This window comes from Tenrec ecaudatus, chromosome X, assembly GCF_050624435.1.
Source record: "Tenrec ecaudatus isolate mTenEca1 chromosome X, mTenEca1.hap1, whole genome shotgun sequence".
NCBI lineage: Eukaryota > Metazoa > Chordata > Mammalia > Afrosoricida > Tenrecidae > Tenrec > Tenrec ecaudatus.
The window spans coordinates 111001602-111015940 of NC_134548.1; the positions used below are offsets into that span (position 1 = coordinate 111001602).

General features: G+C 40.8%; 1 pseudogene; it reads left to right on the top strand.

Annotated features, from left to right (window-relative positions):
• The first annotated feature begins 10323 nt into the window (after nt 1-10323).
• Nucleotides 10324-13088, top strand: LOC142433639 (uncharacterized; annotated as a pseudogene).
• The last annotated feature ends 1251 nt before the right edge of the window (nt 13089-14339 follow it).

The window sequence follows — 14339 nt, forward strand, 5'->3', positions numbered from 1 at the left end:
CTTCCTATTTAAATACACACATAGGTTTGTCCATGCATCCACATTGCGTATTTGTTGAATATAGATTGTACCTAAATAAAGTATATTCATTTTCTATTGGTGTGTAACCACAAATTTAAGAATTGAAAACAATACCCACTGTTAGCTTACAGTTCTTAGGTCAGAAGCTTGACATGGAATGACTGTATTCTCTGCTCAAGGTTTTCTTGTTTTTAAATAATTTTATTGGAGGCTCTTACAGCTCTTATCACAATCCATACATACATCCATTGAGACAAGCACATTTGTACATACATTTTGTCATCATTTTCAAAACATTTTTCTTTCTACTTGAGCACTTGGTATCAGCTTACACACGCGCCCAACCTTCCTCCCTCATGAACGCTTGATAATTTATAAATTATTAATTTTTTCATGTCTTAGACCGTTGTCTCCCTTTACCCATTTTTCTCTTGTCTGTCCCTCTGGGAAGGGGTTATATGTAGATCATTGTGATCGGTTCTGCCATTGTACCCCCACCTTCAACTTCCCCTTCTTGTATCGCTACTTTCATTATTGGTCCTGAGGGGTTTATCTGTCCTCGATTCCCTGTGTTTCCAGCTCTTATGTGTACCAGTGTACATGCTCTGGTCTAGGCGGATTTATAAGGTAGAATTGGGGTCATGATGTGGGTGGGAGGAGGCATTAAAGAAGTAGAGGAAAGTTGTATGTTTCATTGGTGCTATACTGCACCCTGACTGGCTGTCTCTCCTTGTGACCCTTCTGTAAGGGACTTTCCAATTGTCTACAGATGGGTTTTGGGGCTCCACTCCGCCCTCCTCCTCATTCACATCCATATGATTTTTTTGTTCTGGGTCTTTGAAGTCTGTTGCCTGATTCCATCGACACCTCATGATCACACAGGCTGTCTGCTCAAGATTTTACAAAGTAGGAATAAAGTTGTCAATGTCTCTGAACTGCATTCGCATTTGTAGGTTGGGGGAGGGAGAACCCATTTTCCAAATCATTTTGCATTTGGCACAGTTCTTTTCCTTGTGGATATAGAGTTGCAGTCTGTCTGCTTGGAGGTGCTCTCACCTCCTAGGAATTGTTCCCATTTCTTGCCAAGTGGACACTTCCATATTCAAGCCAAAAAAGACATACAAATACTTCCTGTGCTTTGATTCTCTTACTTTCCCTCCAGTGAGCAGTCTCCTGTGAATTTCTGCTTTTGAATGGATCCTGTTCTGATTGGGTTAGGCCCGCCTTGATAAACTCTGCCAGTATTGTGTTATATAATCCAGGAAGTGATAGTTTACCACAGACATGGGTTCTTGTCACACTCACAGGGGAAGGAATTGCTGTATGTTAGGGTGAAGGTCATGGATGTCATCTTAGACTTCTGTGTAACACATGGATTTTCAGACTCCCACACCTAAATGATATCTAACTTCCATAAATAATGTCTAGGTTCAAACACAATACTCATGGGAGCAGCAGTCAAGAGATCAAAAGACGAGTTGCATTGGGAAAATCTGCTGCACTGTACAAGACTTCTTCAGTGTTGGAAAGAAAGGATGCTACTTCTTTGAGGACTAAAGTGCGCCTAACTCAAGTCATAGTATCTTCAATTGCCTCATCCGCATATGAAAGTTGAACATTGAAGAAGGAACAACAAAGAAGAGTCAATGCATTTGAATTGTAGTGCTGGAATACTGAAAGTATCATGGACTGCTAAATGAACAAACTGATCTGTCTTGGAAGAAGTTTGGCCTTAGAAAGACTAATGAGACTTTGTCTCACGTACTTTAGACATGTTGTCAGAAGAGACCAGTTCCTAGACAAGTTTGGTAAAGTAGAGGGGAAGTTTTTGCCACAATGGACTCAAACATAACAATTGTGAAGATGGTGCATGGCTGAGCAGTGTTCCCTTCGTTGTACACAGGGTCACTGTGAGTTGGAACCAAGTTTGTTGTACCTAATAACAAACATAGTCTGTGTATTTAATAAAAACCTGTTCAATATCACAGCAATATGCAAGTCACCATTGACAGACAAGTAGTAGCATTACCCCTGGATAAAACCTGGGACTCCTGCATGGAAAGTGAGAATTCTATAACTGAACCACTGATGCCCTCACCCATCAACTAAGGGACATTGGAGAGAGAGAGAGAGAGAGAGAGAGAGAGAGAGAGAGAGAGAGAGAGAGAGAGAGAGAGAGAGAGAGAATATAACAGCTAATTAGTCCACACAGCAGTACAGAGGGTTTAGTTCAACTCACTTTCAATATACTGGAAGTCTTTCAACTCACGTGGGCTTCTGGGTCCAGGGTCAAGGAAGCAGACAGCTGAGTATTCCCTAGAGCAATGCAGGCAGTCCGGCCACAGGCAACATACAGCAGGGTGGTTCACCAAGAGTCAGCAGCTCAGGAGCTTAGCAAAGCATGTCTGGATGGAATATCAGACTCAAGGAATGCAAGATGACAGGATTGAACAGCCTCAAGCTCAAACAGTATATACACCAGCAGTGTGGCGAAACAGGTCTCAAAATAACCTCAAGTTGAACGACACAATCCACAGGTTGGCTGTAGCTCACAAGTTGAGGCAGTGAACTAGCTGAAGAAGCCACAAACTGGTCCCATCAACAGAAAGTGAGAGAGGGGCGCGCCTCTTTGCCCTCCAATCAAACTGCGACCTTATTAATCCCAATTGGCCTTATTAATTCCTATTGGCCAGGTTGCCACAATAAACCTACCTACCACAAACAAAAACAACTACCACTACCGGAATGTTTAATTAAAGAAGAATGGTTCATATTAAAGAAGAGCATTTCAAGATTTATCCTAAAGGATACTAATGTCTGTAATAAAATAACCTATATATGCCTATGAGGACTACCAGTAAATTTACCTTTTATTCAAATTTGTATACCTATCACTAATGCCAAACATGAAGACATGGAAAATTTTTACTAACTTTCGTAGTCTTAAATTTATCAAGTGTGTAAGTAATATGCATCAATAATTACTGATGAATAAAATATGAAAGTTGGAAACAAAAAAGAATTCATAACTGTAAAATATGGCCTTGGTGATAAAATGGGCACCAGAGATTACATGGTAGAATTTTAGAAGATCAATGCCTTATTCATTACAAATGTCTATTTTTCAGCAACCCAAATGACAACTTTCCATGGGAACCTTATTGGACAGACAATATCTCTGGAAAGAGACAACGGGGAAACTCAAAATCACCTGTCAGTATAAATCCAGGGGCCAAGTGTGAACCAGACTATCAAGCACTCATATGTAAGTTCAAGTTCAAGTTGAATAAAATTAAAACAAGTTCAAGAAAACCAAAGAAAAATCTTTTGTATACGCACCATAAATTTAGAAACCATCTCCAAAATAGATTTAACACATTGAACACTAATGACCAAAGAACAGTCAAGTTATAGAATAGCATCAATAACACCAAACATAAAAGAGCAATAGGTCATTTAAAAGAAAGTCTAGAAAGAAATTTCCAAATAGATATCAGAAGAGAATCAGAAATGCCTTCTTGAACTTAGAGGAACTAAAGTACAAGGAAAAAATGATGAAAACAGCTGAACAAAGGATTTTTTTTACAAGATCAATGACTTATCCATTACATTCTTATTCGTTTCAAAGAACAGTTCCAGAAGAGAAAATATTATAATGTAATACAAAGATCTGGAGTTAGAAAAAAAAAAACATTTTTAGCATTTCTGTAGAAATGAAATAATTGAAAAAATTCAAGCCTCAAGTGGCAACATTGAAGGATTCTATGAGCAAATATTGAATGGTGCATGAAGCATCAAAAGAAGATAGAAAAATATATAGTCATTGTACCAAAAAGAATCAATTGGCTTGCAACCATTATAAGAGGTAGCATATGATCAAGAACTGATGGTATTGAAAGCCAAAGTCCACACTGCACTGGAGGCGCTGATGTAAAACAAAACTACAGGAACCGAAGAAATAATAATTGAGTTGTTTCAACAAATTACCTCTCACTCATCTACGTCAAGAAATTTGGGAGAATGACTGGAAAAGAGCCACAAATAAAGATGAGTCAATAGAATGTGGAAATAATTGAACAATATCCAGTAGAATACAAGTAAGATTTTATTGGAGATAATTTTAAAACAGTTGCAGCAGTGCATCAACAAGGAACTCAAAGTCCAAGTCATGTTCGGAAGAGGACACGGGGCTAAAGACGCCATTGCTTATGCCAGATGGATCTAACCTGATAGCAAATAATACCAGGAAACATGTTTACCTATATACTCGAGTATAAGCTGACCCGAATACCCACCGAGGCACCTAATTTTACCACAAAAACTGCATTAAAAATGTGCTGAAAAACACGGCTTATACTCGAGTATATAGGCACCCTTGTTTTATTGACTATGCAAAGGCATTTCATTCTGTGGGCTAGAGAGAGCAAAATATACTATTGGGAAAGCAAGCTAGTCCTTTGGGGACATGCAAGTTATGCTGTGCAACTCTTCCCCGACATCACCCTATGTGTCTCTTCATGTGTATCAGTCAAGTGAGTTTACTTAGTTTCAAAAGCGATTTTTCTTCTTTTTTCCTTCTCCTCCTCTTCTTACTTGTGAATAGGTAACTGAAGGTTAACGTGAATTTGTCAGAAATAAGACCTAGAGTTGCCTTATGTCCATCACTCACCCTTGTATAATAATGTTAACATCTTGTATAAGTACAGTACAATACCACAAATGGAGATTTGACATTGGCATAGTCCACTAACTATATTTAGAGTTCTGGAATTCCCTTTCTTTACAATGTCAACCATAATTTGATATAACTCCCAAAGCCTTCAGGTCACAGTTTCTCTCTGGAGTCACTAATAAAAATCTCCACTTTTGCCACTCTATCTGATCCGAGTAATTATTTCTCTTGATAAATTAACCTAATCCTGGCAACAAACTTTGACAAGTCCAATCAAAAATATAAAAATAATATTAATAATAATAAAGAGGGGATGCTGGAAAAGAGATAATTCTCCTCCACCTTGGGATTAGAGCAGAACTTTGCCCAAGGCAATTCTCTTGCATAGTCAAGCAGGAATTTCTGAAGCAACAAACCCCCTCAGTCTTGAGGAGACCTGAACTGCAAAATGAAGTCAGAAAAGAGGCCCTGTTTTCTAGGGCCCACACATTAGGACTCAAGTCCCTTTGATACAGATAAGGATACAAAATCCTGGGTATATCTTTCTCAGCTGAAGAAAATCAGAGTCTAGGATTATGGGGTCAGGCCAGCTGTAGCACAGAAGCTGAAATATAGGTTCTCTCTCCCTCTCTCTCTCTCTCTAACATTTTTATTTTTATTGGGACATTATCCACACATCATAAAATTCAATAGTTCAATCATATCAAGGAGAGTCCGACAATCATCACAATCAATTTTAGAACCATTTCTTCTTTCTCTACTCCTTGCTATTAGCTCCCATTTCCCCACACTCTCCTTGCCATGCCACTAAGAAACCATTCATGCAAGTTATGATCTCTATAAAATCACCCATACCAAAAATGTGCAGAAAAACAAGAACCAAAAATAAAGAGAGAAAACTTCACTTGTGCATGCCTTTGTAAAACAACCATAACCAACAACAGTCCTGATACGTGACTCACTTACAAAGGAAAGAGAATGGCTTGGACCTAGTTCTGGTCAACATTATGGAATGCTTGATGGAAACCTCACTTGCATCTAAGTCTTGGTGAATTATTAGATGATGTCAAGTGGAAACCAGCATTGTGAGTTTAAAGAGTCTGTCATGATCACCATCTAGCAGCTCAGTGAAGTCCAGGTTGATCATTGGTTTTCTACCCTCAATTTCTGATCAGAAGGTGGGAATGTTTTAGTGCCTAAAACCAAAGGAAGTTCAACCAGAGCTGTGGTTTTATCCTAAGCCTCGAAACAGTTCTAATGCCATATTGAGTACCCCACATTCACTTTCTGTTCACTGAACATCCAAGGTGAAGTAACAAGAAGACAGGGAAGGGCAGTAGCTCTGAGCAGTCTCCCTAACAATCTGGGAAGACAAGGAGGAATGGTTTACCAGTAGGTAAGACAGATAGATGAAGCAGAAAGGTGCAAAGGATAAGGAAGATTGACTTAAGGGAGTCCCCCTCAGTACCAAGACATATAAATGTACAGAAGCTATCATTTTCTTCCCCATTCTGGTCTATTGGATCAATAGCAAGAAAATATCTTCTGACTGTCTTTTTAACAAACACATTTCGATTCATTTGATTGTTCGCAGGAGCATTCCCCACATCTCATGAATGCCCTTAAATGCCATTCTTTTGAATTCTATTTCAGATAGTTCCAAGGCCTCTGTTTCAGGGTTCTCTATTGTTTTGTGGTGGTTATTGGTTTGCTTTTTTAATTTCTTGGTATTTTGGGTGTACTGTGGTTAACTGCTATTTTCTGAAGGCATGTGGTGCAGCTATTAGTTTGTGAGCTGCTGGGTAATATAGGGGTAGTTGGCTTGGTCGAGTTATGAGGGAGAGGTCTAATTGCAGCAGAAACCTATGGTGGAGAATAGGAGAAAAGGGGGTGGTAGTTATATAACTGTTTGTCAATTTGAGAGGATTAAGAATGAAGAGGCAGAGTCTAGCCTGTCAATCAGGCCATAGCCCACGAAGCCTTGGTGTGGGCATGGCCTTCTGATAATTCTGGGAACTCTGGTATTCTTCCTTGGAGGGAGGAGACACACTCTCTCTGCTCAGTCCCTGGAAGACATCTTCCTTGACAAGTCACCTGGAGACAGGCTGATGGCAGCCATTGCCCTGAGCTGGAGGAATCACATGGAGACCCTGGCCAGCATTGAAATGTTTACAACGTCACTGGATACACAAGGCTTCCCACCCACTGGCCTGCGATCTTCCTGCATTTGGTGACATTGCATGTGTTTGGTAAGTATGAAGAGGACTTTATACATTGGTTTAGGACATATGGGTTAATATTGGATCTATGGACATTATCTGGACTGGGCTAGGATATTTTCTCAATATTCAATTGCCTTTGTAATATAATTATATTTCCTATGCACATACGAGTGTCTGTGAATTTGTTTTTCTAGTCAACCAAAATATATACATATATACATACATATATATAATTATATATATTAGAGAGAGAGAGAGAAAAGAAAGGAAAGAGAAAGGGGATGGAAAATAGAGGAGGAAGAAGACAAAATAAGAAAGAAAAGAAAAAATAGAAGGAAAATTTAAATGTGAAGAGAAGGGATGGAAATGGGGAAAAAATAAGCTGAGGCTCACTTGGGCCTGGGTGTGGAGTTCTATTGCTATGGCCATGTCGGCATGGGCAGCTTTGTGCTTTCTGGGCATAAGAAAAACAAACTAGTTTTTGAAAAAAAAAAAAACACCTTTTGTTGAGTCTGCCAGGATCTTCTGGACTGCCAGGGTCTGTCTGGGAGGTTCTTATATCTGCAGTACAGGGGGCTTCACGGGAAGAGGAAGTAAGAGGAAAGAAGGAACAAATGAAAAATAAAAATACAAAATACAAAAAGTGAAAAATAAAAGTGCACTTTGGGTGGAGATTTCCAATCCTTTGGCGGTGTTGGTGTGTACATGCTTCCAGAATGTAGTGGAAGGGGGAGCTTGGGAAAGCTACAATGAATGTTTATCTTTTTTGTTCAATGAAATAAACCACCGTTCATCTTTTACTACCCTTTTGAATTGGTCAGACATAATTGATGGTGTATTAGTCCATTTTTCACTTCCTTTATTTTATTTATTTATTTTTCTCTCACTTCCTTTTTCTATAATGCATATATGGTAAATAAAATTTTATTGTCCTCCCTAAAAAAAGTGAATGAATGGAAGAGGATCCATACCTTACATCATGTACAAAAAAATTCTCAAGATGGATTAAAGACCTAAATATAAATCCTAGAACCAAATCAATCATTAATGAAATAATAGGGACAAATTTAAGGGTCCGAATACAAGGCATAAATATACTGCTAAACACAATAATAAAGAAACCCACATTACAGAAAACAAACGACAGCAGTGGGACCTTCTAAATATAACATTTATATACAGCAAAAACATCATCAAAAGAGTATACAAGAGCCCACACTTTGGGGGAAAATTTTGGCAATTATATATGAGATAAAGGGATAATTTCAAAAATCTGTAGAAAACTATACACTCTACCACCTTAATAAACCTTTTTATAGATAATTCAACAAAAAATGGGCAGTATGTGCTAACAGAATTTTCACCAAAGATGACATCCTGGCAACCAGAAATCTTATGAAGGAATTCTGTAAGAGAAATACAAATTAAAACAATGATGATGTACCACCTCCTACCTACACTCTTAGCAAAATTCTAAAAACAAACAAAAACCAGAAAATAAAAAATACTGAGGAGGATGTGGGAAGATGTCAACAGTCACAAATGGGAATATAAATATCATATGACCCTACAATCTCTCTACTAAGTACATACCCCAAAGAAATAAAGACCAAAACAGAAACAAATATGCATGCCCATGTGTATTGCAGAAGTGTTTCTAAAGAAAAAAATGGAAGCACCTCAAAAGCCCATCCATGGAGGCATGGATAATGTCTGTTACATACACACAATGAAATATTTACATCTCTAAAAATCAAAGATGAGATTGTCATACACTTCATCACATGAACAAAATTAGTAGATACTATTCTCAGCAAAGTTAGTCCATTTTTATGAATAAATATTTCATGACACTAATAATGTAAAGGAAAAATATGAAAATAGTTATCATATTAAAGGAAAATACTTTGAAGACTATAATGAAGCCAGAGATGGGAAAAGGGAGAGAGCCAAGAGATAGGAGGGAGGGAGGGTACCTGGGAAAAAGAAGAAAAGCCAAGAGTGGGGAGGTTGGATGTGGTTTACTCAGAGTCTGTCAGTTTTCTGACTCGATGGACTGTGTAACTTAGTCTGTATTATAGGTTGTATGTATTATACTCTATAAATAAAAGAGTCACAGTCTTAAAGAATTCTTCCAGTTTCCTTTTCCATCAGACCTAAACACTGACCTAAAATGAATGAATGCATCTGGAAAATGAGGGGAGGAAAGCGCTACTCTTTTCCCCCCAAATTTACATACATATACACACATGTGTGCACATTTGAAGGAGCTTTTGAAAGTTCATGGGAAAATTCCATAAGGATTACACACACACACACACACACACTCACTCACTCACTCATATGTGACACTACACAGAGGCAATCATAGCATCAATTGGCAAGTTTCTAGTTCTCAGATTGAGCAATCTTTCAAGAGTATGAAGGAATAAAAAAAAGTTAAGAAGAAACCAACATAGTTCATACTGAGAGTGTATTATGAATCAAAGAGTATCTTTTTTAATCATTTTATTAGGGGCTCATACAACTCTTAACATAATCCATACATACATCAATGTGTAAAGCACATTTGTACATTCATTGCCCTCATCATTCTCCAAACATCTGTTCTCTACTCAAGCCACTGGCGTCAGCTCCTCACTTTTTCCCTCCCTCCCTGCTCCCCCCTCCTTCATGAACCCTTGATAATTTATAAATTATTATTTTGTCATATCTCACACTGTCTGACGTCTCCCTTCACCCACCAAAGATTATCTTTAATCAGTACTTCTGAGGCCCATATTTAAAAATATTCTGATGTGTTTTTTTCTCAGCTGTCTGACATTCTCTCGAGAAGAAAACAGTTCAACTGTTTGAATAATAGTTGATATTGTAGAGTACAGCCAATGAAAGACTAGAGGGGCAAGCTGGTGAAACCAGTTTGCGTTATGGGGACATTGGAGTCTCTCAGGGACTTTTCGAGGTAACGATGTCCAAGTGACTAAGAGACTCAGGGGAGGGGAACAACCTGGGGGTGTCTATTTGGGAGTCAGGGGTCCTCAGAGGTAAGTGACAGAAACCCAGCTGGGAGGCGGGGAAACACATGGGCTGAGAAGGAAGGCTGGACCCCACCAGTGCCCCCAGGTCTCAGCACAGCTTCCTGACACGAGCCACCACTAGAGCTCTGGAGTCCAGCAGGTCGGCCCTTTAAATCAGGCTGTGGCGCTCAAGAGCTGAGTGACCCTGGCTAAACCAGGTCTCTGGTGTTCAGCTGCCATACTCAGAAATGAGGGGTGTCCGGCAGGTCTTCTGTGCTAAGACTTGAGAAGGGCCAGATAAAGCACCTGGGATCAAGCAGCACCTCCTCCTCCTTTTCACCTTCTCAGCGCAAAACTCCTAAGCTCCCTCTGCTCTGTGGATCATTCCAGTATGGGGGTGGAGGTAAGGTGGGTACAACTGGGGGCAGGGGTGCTAGCTACAGGAGACGCGAGGCACCCACGTGACAGATCTGGCATGGATGTGGACACTAGACCCCGCGCCTGTGAGCCAACCCTCGTAGAACTCCAGTCCAGCACCGGCAGTACAGGATAGAAACAGACTACAGTGGCTGCGGGAGAAAGGGCGCGGTGTGTGTGTGAGGGCGGGGGGGGGGGGGGGGAGGGTGTGTGTGATGAGCACTGCTGGAAGACCTAGACGGATATAAGGGGGTGATTGGGTTTTCAGAACAGGAGGTGGAGGTGGGAGAGAGGAAGGGTCCTGAAGCACCTGGGTGGGGTGGGAGAAGTGGACAGGGAGCACACAGTGTGGGGAGGGAGGGGATTGGATGCAGAACATCTGCAGGAGAGCACCTGTGGGGGAGGATCTCCTGTGATGTGCGGTCTGCTTTCTGGATCCCCCTCTGCAATCTCCATATCCCCTTAAGAGTCAGGAATGGGAGGCTGGGGGCAGGCGGAGGGTGTAGTGCTACCTCAAGCACAAGACATACGGATTCTGGAAATAACCTCTCACCCTGGTTTCTGTACCATGGAGGATTGGCCTTTGGAGGGAGGGATGGGACAGGGACAGGGAGCCTCCAGGAGAGGGAAACTTTGAAAACCAATTTTGGAAAGCGTCCTTGTGTGATGCCTGAGGCCTAGAAACAAATGGCAGTTGGGAGGTGAGAGACTGAGTCCTTGAGCACGGAGGCAATGATTCAGGAAAGGAACTGTCTCCTGTGGCTGCAGGTCTGTGCATCGTTTGCATCCAGGCTCTGTGAGGCTATAAAAGGAAGACAAAGCTGTTCAGACAGCTGTACAGGTCTGGTGGGTTGCCACTGGGTGTGGGTGGAGGAAGGCGTAGACAAAGGGCTATGGGTAGTGTGAAGGGCACAGGTTGAGCAGAATATAGGGACCCCACCCCCAACACATACATACATACATACATACATAACCTTGACAGTGGAGTGGGGCTGGTAATAGAGCCTGCCTAGGAACAAGTGGCCTCAAATGACTGGAAGGAATGAAGGTGGTGGTCAGGGATGGATAGAAGACATATTTGCGGTCATGATAGGGGAGGGGAGGCAGAAGCCTTAAAGAACTAGAGGAAAGCTCTATGTTTCGTCGGTGCTATACCGCACCCTCACTGACTCGTCTCTTCCTTGTGACCCTTCTGTAAGGGAATGTCCAAATGTGTACAGAAGAGCTTTGAGTCTCCATTCTACACCTCCCCCTCATTCACATAGATATGATTTTTTGTTCTGCATTTTTAATGCCTGATACCTGATCCAATCAACACCTCATGATCACACAGACTGGTGTGCTTCTTCCATGTGGGCTTTGTTGCTTCTCAGCTAGATGGCCACTTGTTTATCTTCAAACCTTTAAGATCAGAGCATGTACACTACTACAGATAAGAGCTGGAAACACAGGGAATCCAGAACAGATCAACCCTTCAGGACCAATAATGAGAATAGAGAGATACCAGGAGGAGAAGGTGTGGGGAGAAAGGGGTAACCAATCACAATGGTTTGCATATAACCCCTTCCTAGGAGGATGGACAACAGAAAAGTGAGTATAGGAACACAGCAGTTGGTGTAAGACATGGGGAGTGTAATTTATAGATTTTCAAGTGTTCATGAGGGAGGGAAGGTGGGGAGGGGGAAATGAGGAGCTGGATATTAAGGGATCAAGCAGAAAGAAAATATTTTGAAACTGATGATGGAAACATGTGCAAATGTGCTTGACACAATGGATGTATGTATGGATTGTGATAAGAGCTGTAAGTGGCCCCAGTAAAATGCTTTTTTTTTTTAAAAAAAGAAGAAGACAGAATATTTGGAAGCCTGCCCAGGTTAGATGAACTCTGGCAAGAGAGCGATGCAAGTACTACCCTAAACTGTGCTTCCACTAGGATGTCCTTAGTCTCCCTGTCTCTTCCCTTCTCACTGCCCACCGCCCACCCCCCAAGCCCCATCCCCTATGACAGGAAAAGGTGGAGAATCTCAACAAGGAAAAATTCTACAGTGAAAATGAAGACAAGCCTGAAGAGCAAGGGAAGATGGAGAGTGAAGAACAGCCACAGATTAAGGACAAAGTCGAAGTATCTGGTATTCCAGAAGACAAGGAAAAAAATCAGAGATGAGGGAAAGATGAAAATTAAGGGAAAAGAAAATGAGGAAATGCCAAAGGATCATGGAGAGCCAGAAGGTGAGGGACGTGGAAAAACAGAGGGCGAGGGACTGAGAAAGGCAGAGGATGAAGAGAAGCCAAAAGAAGATGGTAAGCCAGAGAGCAGCACAAGGCCTGCAGCCAAGCGTCTAACTGAGGATGATGTTCCCAGAAAAGCAAAGAGAGAAAACAAAAGAGGGCTGGCCGAGAACCTTAAGGAATCTAAGGAAGCCATCCACGATATGTTGACGTAAAGAGGAGATGATAAGAGAATTTGAGGAGATGGTAATTGTGGAAGATGAGGTGGGGAAAAAAAACAGACAGAAATTGCGGGCCTTTATAAGAATGCAAAAATGTTTCCAGAATCGTTTCTACCCAAGGTGCTCAGGGGCGATCAGAAGTGCAGCTCAGTTCCCACCAAAGAACTCAGGACACGCCTTCTCTGTAGTGCCTTTGGATTTCAAGTCTGTTTTGACTGATGGCAACATTGCCAGTCCTTCTTTATGCTTGCAAGAGCCTGGTAGGCATCTGGCAAGCTCTGTGCTCTAACCTGTGCTGATACTTACCTTGCTTTAGGTGTCACTCTTGTTACCAGCAGCTTTGGACTCCACTGCAGTGTTCTGTGTGTCAGTAGGAGTTTTTCACTCACGTGGAAGAGATGTTTATGATTCATTGGAAAAATAAAGCAGCACATAACATAGGCAGTGTCAGTGTTTCTTAAAGTGTGCTAGTCTTCTACTTAATCCATTTTTGAAAAAGAACACAAATTTATATAGATATCTTTGCATAGGGAGAGCAGAGTTTTGTCCCCTAAAAGGTTAATCTTGGTTGTAAAATTGTGAGTTTTGTTTCTCTTTTTCTTTCTCTCATTTATCCATTTCCCCCAAAGAATATAGATGATCTCTGCCATAAAGAATATAATGAAATATTCTTTTAAAAATAAGATTAAAATACATAAAAAGCAAATAGCTGTCCACTGAACTTGTGGAGGCAGTGTGCATACTTAAAATTATTCTTTCCAGGGTGTAAAATGGTATGGAAAACTCACATCACTTATTTCTGGGACTTTTAGAAAGAATCTGCCCAACAGTTATTACAGATTCATCACTGGAAGTCTCAGTCTTGTCATCTGTAAAATGTGAATAATACTTGCCTTCTATGACTGTCAAGTGGATCAGATGAGGTGCTGAATGTGTGAACTGTGTTGGGCTGGCTCCTACTGTCTCCCCATCAAACACTCAGGAATAAGTCCAAATAGCTGAGGGGTGAGTGCCATCCTACCCTATGAACTGTCGGATCTTCTGAATACTGTGTGCCTTCTCATGAAGCCCATGCCCTCTAAAGGCTTACTGTACTGATGATAAGCTGGTGTCCTCAGGGTGATAAAGTTCTGTTGATTTTCTTGGAGTCCCCAGTGAGTTAAACGCCTTCCATCCTCACCATATGTTGTGTATGGATCTGTGAATTAAGCCCTTGATTTCACATTAGAGGTATACTGAACCAAATGGGTAACACTTGTGAGATACTTGGGCCCTTGATGGCTTTCATATTTTTTACCTAAATAGTACTTTCTGTCTTTTTTGATGTTGTTGATTTATATATGTTGCATACAGCCATTTTTTCAGATTCAGGGTGGGAATAGGCCAAAGGTAAAATATTTTTTCGATATGTTATCTACTTGATCCTTTTGTTCTTAGACTAAATTATTTCCCTGGAAATTCCTGCCAGATTTTGTCTTCCTGGTTTCACATATCTACCCAGACTGGTGATTATTAGAGTATCGCTACTTAAATGGTGCTT